At 33.5% G+C, this 9,121-nt stretch overlaps 4 non-coding genes across 4 annotated transcripts; 3 read left to right on the forward strand and 1 right to left on the reverse strand.

Annotated features, from left to right (window-relative positions):
• The first annotated feature begins 2,885 nt into the window (after window positions 1-2,885).
• Window positions 2,886-2,967, forward strand: TRNAL-AAG (transfer RNA leucine (anticodon AAG)). The gene has a single exon. It is a non-coding gene; the product is annotated as a tRNA-Leu (tRNA).
• A 1,344-nt stretch (window positions 2,968-4,311) lies between these two features.
• On the reverse strand, window positions 4,312-4,383 carry TRNAE-UUC (transfer RNA glutamic acid (anticodon UUC)). Its single transcript has one exon. It is a non-coding gene; the product is annotated as a tRNA-Glu (tRNA).
• A 3,252-nt stretch (window positions 4,384-7,635) lies between these two features.
• On the forward strand, window positions 7,636-7,707 carry TRNAE-UUC (transfer RNA glutamic acid (anticodon UUC)). Its single transcript has one exon. It is a non-coding gene; the product is annotated as a tRNA-Glu (tRNA).
• An 815-nt stretch (window positions 7,708-8,522) lies between these two features.
• Window positions 8,523-8,604, forward strand: TRNAL-AAG (transfer RNA leucine (anticodon AAG)). Its single transcript has one exon. It is a non-coding gene; the product is annotated as a tRNA-Leu (tRNA).
• Window positions 8,605-9,121: the final 517 nt, after the last annotated feature.

The following is a 9,121-nucleotide window of genomic DNA, read 5'->3' on the forward strand; positions in this document are numbered from 1 at the left end:
TTTTGACAACTAATACCTGCACAAAAATTTGACAGCACACCACTTGTGAACTTAGCCTTACAGTTAAAACAGCACTATTCTCTCTAAGCGTGTCTATTCAAACGCTAACCAGAAATATTCTGTCATACTTGTCAGCGATGTTCCACCCTCGTGTGAAACTAACATTAGAGAGCTTTTAGTTTCATAGATCGATATCTTAAAAGCTTTGATTGCGCGCGACTTGTTGTGTTGAATTTTTTGTTTACATCAATAATGTATTCGAGATAACCGCTATCATTTCGATCTGTTACGCTTAAATTGAAATGTATGAATATATTTTTGAATGTTTCTATGTGTGAATACATTTATAAATAAAATCGTATTTGTTAGTCACGTTTTTTAATCGGTACAGTATTTTAATCAATAATTTCCCATCCAATCCCAATGGCAGTTGAATTTTTTTTTATTATTAAGTGGCAAACGAGCAAGCTACCTAGGTTCGCCGAAATGGCGAAGTGATCGCTGGCTATAGATATCCGTAAGTGCAGACGAGTTGCCAACCTTTAATCGAGGGAGGAACGAATAAGAGACTATGCCCCTTTCTATGTGTCCCCTTTTCCGACTGCTCTACTTCTTCCTATTCTTTCCGTAAAATTGTATTCTACTATGTTGTATTCTTGTATTGTAAAAAAGGGTGCGAAGGGATAGATATTAAACTGAGGCTTTTGTAAATAAATCTGTGTTTTTTTTTCTAAAATATTAGCAGATTTTTTTTGTAAATTTACTAATATTTATTTAAACATTCCAACTAAGCTCTAGGCTTGTGCCAGGATATGGTTTACGACAATAGTGGAATAGCGGGATTCGAACCCCCGACCTCGTGATCAGAAATCCGTACCCTTAAACATTAGGCTATTAACGCTTCAATGGATTTTATAGAATGTTTTTAATATGTTTAGTATTTAAAATACTTTTTTAAACACATTTAAAAAGATAATAACTGCTTCATTGAACTTGTAGCACTAATGTTAACCGATCTTAATGTTGTTAAGTGCTCCTTCATCAGGATTGATTTGTAGTAGAGCGGACAATGGCGAGGTATTTGTAAGAAGCGATGTCTAATAAATTGTGGCCGGCGCACCGCAGCGTATGATCGATGATCTTAACGTTATCTCAACGAAAGTCGGATTCCACATCCAGATACGTTCAACAAAAACATAAAGACGATTTATCTAGTCTCTTTTTATAAACTAACCGTTGCCTACGTATCTGCGTGATAAACATGATTTGTTGCTTACAAAATCAGAAAACCCGACTCACACTTGACCCTTTAAAATCGGTTTTGACGTTTAGGCTTTAGGATGTCTAAATGTAATTTATATGCATACAAATCTACGCATACACTTTTAGACATTATTAATTAGAATCCTTTGGCGCCAATGACGTGCTTTCGTTACAAAGTCCAATGTCAGAATGAATAGTGAGGGGACATAAATGTCGAAATTTTAGTAAGGCTAGTAATGCGTCAATACACTGGCACATTTTCAAATTTTCTTCCTAACGTACGTCAGTCGTATTAAAAAAACTGAGGGGATAACCCATAGAAAGGTCAGACAAATTATTTAGTTTAAACTTATTTAGACTTATAAAGTTTTTAATACCTTAAGTCTTGAATTATACACAAATGACGCCTAGCACTAGTAGTAGTTACTTATAACTTCCTGAAAAACCTTAAAAATAACTTTCTTTTTACTCTCTTACTCTACTTTTAATTCTTCTTTTAAATGTCAGTTAGAATTTTTATTTATTAATTCAAAAGGAAGTTCATATTCTCTAATTACTTATAATAAAAAACTTCCTCTAAAAACAATCAATCAAACATTTGCGATGTGTTTGAGGAAGTTATTAAAAGCAATTACAAATGTTCAAAACATTAAAATTATAATTTATATTAAAAGTTAATTATAATCAATTATTTTAATCTGCATTCTATAGTTTTAAAATTAGTTTAATTTCCTGCCCTTTCTAATTGCTCAAATGTGTTAACATTATATTAACATTAAAATTTGAGACATTACGTTAGTAAGCAACCCTTGAGTGATATCTCATATTTAGTATAAATTAAGAATTTAACTTAGCTAACATTACTTAAGATAATGTATTCAATTAAACTTTTACTTACAATTAAAAATCTTCAAAGGAGACCGTTAAATCATTCGAATTTCATTTAAAATAATCGATTTTCCTTAACAAGTTCATTACGTATTTTGGTAGCTAATATTCTTTTACCTTAAACGGATATGAGTTTACAATAATTTTAATTGAGTTCAATTGATACGTTTGATTCAATCCCTCTCTTCGTAATAATCAAATTGCCTTCATTACGGATAGATAAATGTAATAAATATTTTATTCTATGTTAGAAATCATTGAATTATCAATTATTATAATAGTTTCGATCAAGTATATGTCAACATTTTATGTTATTTATTATGTTTCGTATGAAATGTATGCAATTACATTCAGCCGGATTCGGATATGGATTATAATTAAATAGTGTTTAACGCGAGCGTGGGTACGCGCAGTGACCGCTGCTTAAGTCATAAGCGATAGCGGTTAAAGATGTAAATCTATTTGATTATTAACTAAACGTGGGTTTCTCATACCAAAATCACCGTTTAAAACATATTGTTATATCTGTTTTGTCAAATGTAATGATGACGATATGTTCTATATAGATATTTTGGCCTCGGAAATTCACGGTAAATGAAATCTAATAGCAATAATAGACAGTTAACATGTGCCAAGTTCTATTTTGGAATTATGCCAAATATTTTTATATCTCCTCCATTGCAACTATTATGTGTTACATATTTAATTTAGTTATTTCGAAGTTTATAGTACTGGGTAGCGTGGCCGAGCGGTCTAAGGCGCTGGTTTAAGGCACCAGTCTCTTCGGAGGCGTGGGTTCGAATCCCACCGCTGCCAACTCTTTTACTCATAATAACTTTTATACACTACTTTGGGGACAGATATTAATTAGATTTCCAATGAAGTGTAACATTGGCATCTCTTTCATTATCGTTGAAAAAAGAGGGACAACAACAATTCGCATAATCTTAACACTTACGCCACTGTCCTAAACATAGTGAGGTCTTCCATGTCGTAATGCCGGCCCAATTATCCTCAAAGATATTAAACGCACTTTCTCCGAAGCCGAAATAACTGGTTCAATACATCTCATCACACGACATGCTACCATTTGGTTTATAATACCATTTAATGTTAAGTCGGCGCTTTGAATTTAAACTAAAATCTAACAAATTTTAATACATTGGTAATACGAAACTTGTTTCGATTTCAATTGCTACATGAAATAACTTAGGTTATATTACCTCAGTTCAAACGAATAACCTGCAGTACATAAAGAAATTTTCTATAAATTACATACGAATATTATGTTACAAAAAACAATTATGTCACGTTTTTCATACGTGATGTTATACAATTATTTTAGGTTAGCATTATGTACTTCACAGATAAGTATATAGATGCATTCTAAGCACATACTTGCCATGTATAAGTGATTTAAAAAGTGAATAAATAAGAGAATAATTCGTGTGAACAATAACTGGACAGTTAACCCTAAAATTCATATCATTTGTAAACTTATAGTCAACGTCAATATCTTACTAATATTATAAATGCGAGTGTTTATATCGATGGATGGATGTTTATTAGAAGGCATCTTGTAAACGGCTGCATGGATCTTGCTGAAATTTGCCGTAGATGTAGAACATAGTCTGGAAGAACACATAGGTTACTAATTAAGTTCTCGAATGGACTAGCGCGCGACAGCTAGTGGGTTAATAGAACTGAAATGATAGTCAATACCAAAAATGTAGGATTTGATAGAATCCTTAATATAAACGATGTTTGATTTTTCCTGGAGTCGTGACAATTAGGGTCAGTACACACTGGACGTTGTAGCGCGCGTGTCGCGTGACGTCACGCTCGGGACGCGCGACACGCGGCTCATTAGCGACCGCGAGTCTCGCGACATGACACATTAGCGGGGACGCCGTGCAACGGAACCGTTGACCCCCGTGTCGGTTGTTGATAGTGATGTTATATGGCTATCAATTTATTTATCGATAAAATTTATTAGCAAATAATCATTATTAAAAATTCAATAAAATGTGACTAAAATAATAAAGTAGGGAAAATATTAAAATGGAATATTAAATCATATTAAAAATTAATAAATCACAATATTTTTGCATATTATTTTTTAAATAAATACCACAACTCAAATAATTATTCGAAAAAAAATTCCCGTACCGGGAATCGAACCCGAGCCTCCTGGGTGAAAGCCAGGTATCCTAGCCACTAGACCATACGGGAGATGATGGTTTATTCCAAAAAGCGGTTTGTGAATAACAAGTTATTGTTAACCAATTAGGAAGTGATGCATTTTTTAATTACAAACAACATCGTTATTTAACGAGAATGTATGTACAGGAACTAATATTTAAATCATACAGTTAGCTTATTACATTCTTGTATCATCAAATATTAAAGAACATTAAAATTATAATTAAAAGCAATAATTTTCAATTTCAAATAATAATTTCATAGAGTTACTATTAATTGCATTTCAATTTTCAAGTACGTCTTTGCGAATAGTATAATATTTTAATATAATTAAAGTTTGTATGGTAGAGTCTTAAAATCTGAAGGCAAATTGATTAAGTTTCTTAGTTTACCTTTACATTTATAAGCCTTGTATAATTACTAAATGTAATATGAATTAGGTGTTACTGAGCAAAGTGTGTGAAAGAGGTCACAAGCTACCGTATGAGAAATTAAAGCATGTAAAACAAACAGCCAAAAGACACCTTAATACCAAGTGATAGAGTACAATACTGTACAAAGAATAGTAATGTTTTTAATTCGTTAAAGCGTTCCATACAAGTAAGTTCGTTATAGCTTTACGCTCGTACGCGACTCACTGAATAGTTCTAATTAAAATAGTTTTATTTAAGTGTACTTTGGAATAATTTAACATGGTCGTGTTCTCATTTTAATGGACTTTATTTACAATACTTCCTTATATGAATATTCTGTATTCCTCTTTTAGTGAAAAAGAAAATGGAAGAATGTTAAAAGTTAATTTAAATAAGACATTTCTTCATTTTTTTATAACAGAAGGGGGAAAACGAGCAGCGGGAACACCAAGGTGTTCAACGACGCCCTTGGACATCAGCAATACCAGAGGAACCGCAGATGCATAACCGGCCTTAAGGGACCCTAAGTCGTAGCCGTTTGGAAATATCGCCGAGGATAGACCATTCCACAACGCTTCTGTGCGATGCAGGAAGGTTCACGCAAACCGCACGGTTGTGGATTGTCAGCCATCGAGATGGTGTGGTTGGAACTAGAATTGGCAATCTGTCAAAATTTAGTTATGTCATTTGTTTTGCTAAGGAGAGTTTTCAAAGTTTGAATAATACACAACTGCCTAGACTCTAACCTAAAGAGCAGGAAGGGCATATCACACAATCAGCTGACCTGAAATTATTTCTTGAAAACGTTGCTAGCTCCTATACTATAAAGTTTCTGTCGTTACTTAATCATAAAAGATCCTGTTGGGTTATGAAGGTATAGTTTTAAATAGGTCAATCCAACATGTTTTTATTTAACTTGACCGTGACCTTTAACTTTCATATATGATAGACAATCCAATCTATTTAAATAATTAGTGAACACACGATTTTGAAAGGCAAGATTGTCACTAAACGACAACCGTGAGAAAATAAAAGAATTCCAATTTAATAGAAGTTAAAATGATTGTCTTTTGTTTAGTAAGTCAATAAAACCTTTATCTTGACCACAATTAAGTAGTAGACATCGTAATTGCTTTGATACAGTATCGCCGTAGTATCGTATACGACGGAACAAATTGCGCGCGAAATTGATTACAATCGCTGCGACGACAAAACCGACCAATCGGATGGTGGGGAAATAAACCGCCCTGATTGGTTGAGGGCATCGCACGCGCCATCGCACACAATGCGACTGAAATCTGAAACTTTGCGCTGACGTCCATTTTGAATACCGCATTCGATCTGGCTCGAAGGACCAAAGTTTTATTACCGCAGTGACCATTGCTGTTTAAGAAGCCTGCGTCTGAGATTTCTTCATTCTGACTTTCGATTATTTTCTTTTCAATAAAACCATAAACGGTGATGATTGAAATTGAAACATTTTATAGTAATACTAGCTATTACCCGCGACTACGTCCGCGCAGAATTAAAAAAAAAAACTTAATAAGTAGCCTATGTGTTCTTTCAAACTTTGTTCTTCATCTGTGGCAAATTTCAACAGATTCACATTTATAATATTATAATAGTAAGATTTATGTATTAAAACAGTCATATTTATATATTCTGTGCAATCAAGAAGCGAGCATACCATTTCCTTAAAGGCCAGCAACGCATCTACAGTTCCTCTGGTGTTGCAGATGTCCATGGGTGTCGTTGATCCTCCGGTGTTCCCGCCGCTCGTTTGCCTGAAAAAAAGAAAAAAAAATCTCTGAAAGCGTTGGTTCCATCCATTTGGTTGGTTGTTAATCTTTTATTTAACATTAACAAGAGTTTATTTGAGAATTAGATAATTGTAAATCATCAAACCTATTTAAAAGCTAAATAACGTACTAATATAATTCTCTTTTGTTGCCGTCATGTTTTATGTTCAAAGTAAATAAACTAATCAATTAGAAAGTCTAACCATAAAATATACTGGAACGGGTTATCTACTAACAATGAGGTGGATTTTAAAGTAGCCACGCTAGGGCTGTCAAAAACATAAATTTAAAAACTAATATGCATTCTTAGTACTCCGTTAATAGCTCATTGTAACCGATGTGATAGGTGTAGATATAAAGGTGTAGATCAAAACTAATGACCAAAGATTTTGTTAGTTAAAACTAGCAATAGTGTCCAAACTACGAAAACAAATATCGTAAAAATAGACAACTGCTTTTTTAAGACTTATTAATATATTGTCCATTTAAATTGAACTCTTAAATATAAGTTCGTAAAGCCCTTAGCGTAATGTAACATAAAGATGACCTGAATTGACAACCCTAGAGAGGCGAGCCTGCACAGTACCGAATCAATAGCCAATTATCTCCAGCTCCCATTAGCGGCCGCGCTAGGGTTGAGGGCGCGGGCCACCGGGGACGAAGATAACGTAGGACAACATAATTGCCTATATCCAACATCGCAGTGGCTTTGTTCTACTTACTAAATAAGTTAGAACAACTGTTGTAATACAACTAGCTAGGTGTGAGAATTATTCTGCTTTTGCGACTAAAGCTCGCTATAGACGTTAAGATTTACCTGAACATATAGTCAGTAGACGACTTCAAAGTCTTGACAAATCGGCCTAGCTGTTTCAGAGGTTACCAGGAATAAACGCGGATTTACGGATAGACAGACAGACAAACATTTAAATATTAGTTTGTAGTTATCAGCAATGCAGATATGAAATTTTGTTACATACACACTCCAATTTTATTAATATGTATATCATGATTTTGTTTATGAGTAGGGGTCATATGACTTTTTGCGGAATTTCGAATATTAACTCGTATCCCGTATGGTCTAGTGGCTAGGATACCTGGCTTTCACCCAGGAGGCTCGGGTTCGATTCCCGGTACGGGAAAATCACTTTTTGTAACACATCGTTATTACCACATTTTACATAATCTGCAATTAAAATAATATGTTTTCGTTTCCTTAAAGGAAGTTTACCTTATATAATAATATTGTCGAAAAATATATTCAACACAATCTTATATCTTACTAATGTTATAAATGCGAATGTTTGGATGGATGTTTAGTTAAAGATATCTCCAGAACGGTTGTATGGATCTTGCTATAGTAAAATTTTGTGCAGATGTAGAACATAACCTGGAAGAACACATGGGCTACTAATTAGGTTTTTTTAATTACGCACGTGTCGTGAGCGACAGCTAATATTAACGTAAAAATATAAAAATTGCAATCGATCCTTGACCGTGCCGAGGTATGTAATATTTTGTATCTATTTAATAATAAGTTAAATAAAATATGCTGATGCAGATAAATCGTTCGCGTATCAATGTAATTGAAGATTTAAATTATCATATTTATTAGTGTTGCTCGTTGCCGGATCACATTTTTAAAAATAAATAGAATAATGAGGCGAGGTCGAAGATTTTTGGAAGCATGCTGTGCTTTAATCGTAATCGGTTTGCATTCATTATCGATACTTTATCGATATCGATCTCTTTGTTGTTTATCGATATTTCGTTGTTAATATTTTATCGACAAGAATGTAACACTTTTGTTATTGTAAATAATATCAATACTTTTATCGTAAGCAATTTTTAAATCAAGAACTTATTTTCTCTTACATTCTGTCTACAGATAAAAATAACTATGGACATTGAAAACGCAATTACATTTCGTTTAGGTATTTCAAAGCATTTGTTATCGGGTAGCGTGGCCGAGCGGTCTAAGGCGCTGGTTTAAGGCACCAGTCTCTTCGGAGGCGTGGGTTCGAATCCCACCGCTGCCAACTATCTTTTGGAAAAAACATGCAAAAAACAAATTCATGTTTTCACTAGCTGCCATCCGAGACATCGTCCACGCGGAATAAAAAAAAATAGTACCCTATTTTCATCCAGACTATGTTCTACAACAATGCCAAATTTCAGAGAGACCCGTTGAGTCGTTCTGGAGATACCTTCTAACAAACATCTATCGAAACAGTGGGTAAGATTTTCCGGGTTTTAAATGATTCTCATATATTTATTTATCTTATCTCCATTCAGTCCGAATTATGTAAATAAATATATTGAATTGCTTGCGTTTTTTTTCTTAGCGATAATATTCTACTATCTAAACGTATGATGAAAATATCGATAAATTTATCTATCGAAGACTATCTCGGATCGATTGACAACCCTATCGGTTAAATTAATAAGATATTCTATTTTTACAGTCACTAGGTTGTAAAAATATATCAAATAACGATTACAGAGTCGAAAATAAATAAAATGTGGTTATTTTTATCAAAGAATTTCTGGTAACTC

This window comes from Papilio xuthus, unplaced genomic scaffold, assembly GCF_000836235.2.
Source record: "Papilio xuthus unplaced genomic scaffold, Pxut_1.1 DF826961.1, whole genome shotgun sequence".
Classification (NCBI taxonomy): domain Eukaryota; kingdom Metazoa; phylum Arthropoda; class Insecta; order Lepidoptera; family Papilionidae; genus Papilio; species Papilio xuthus.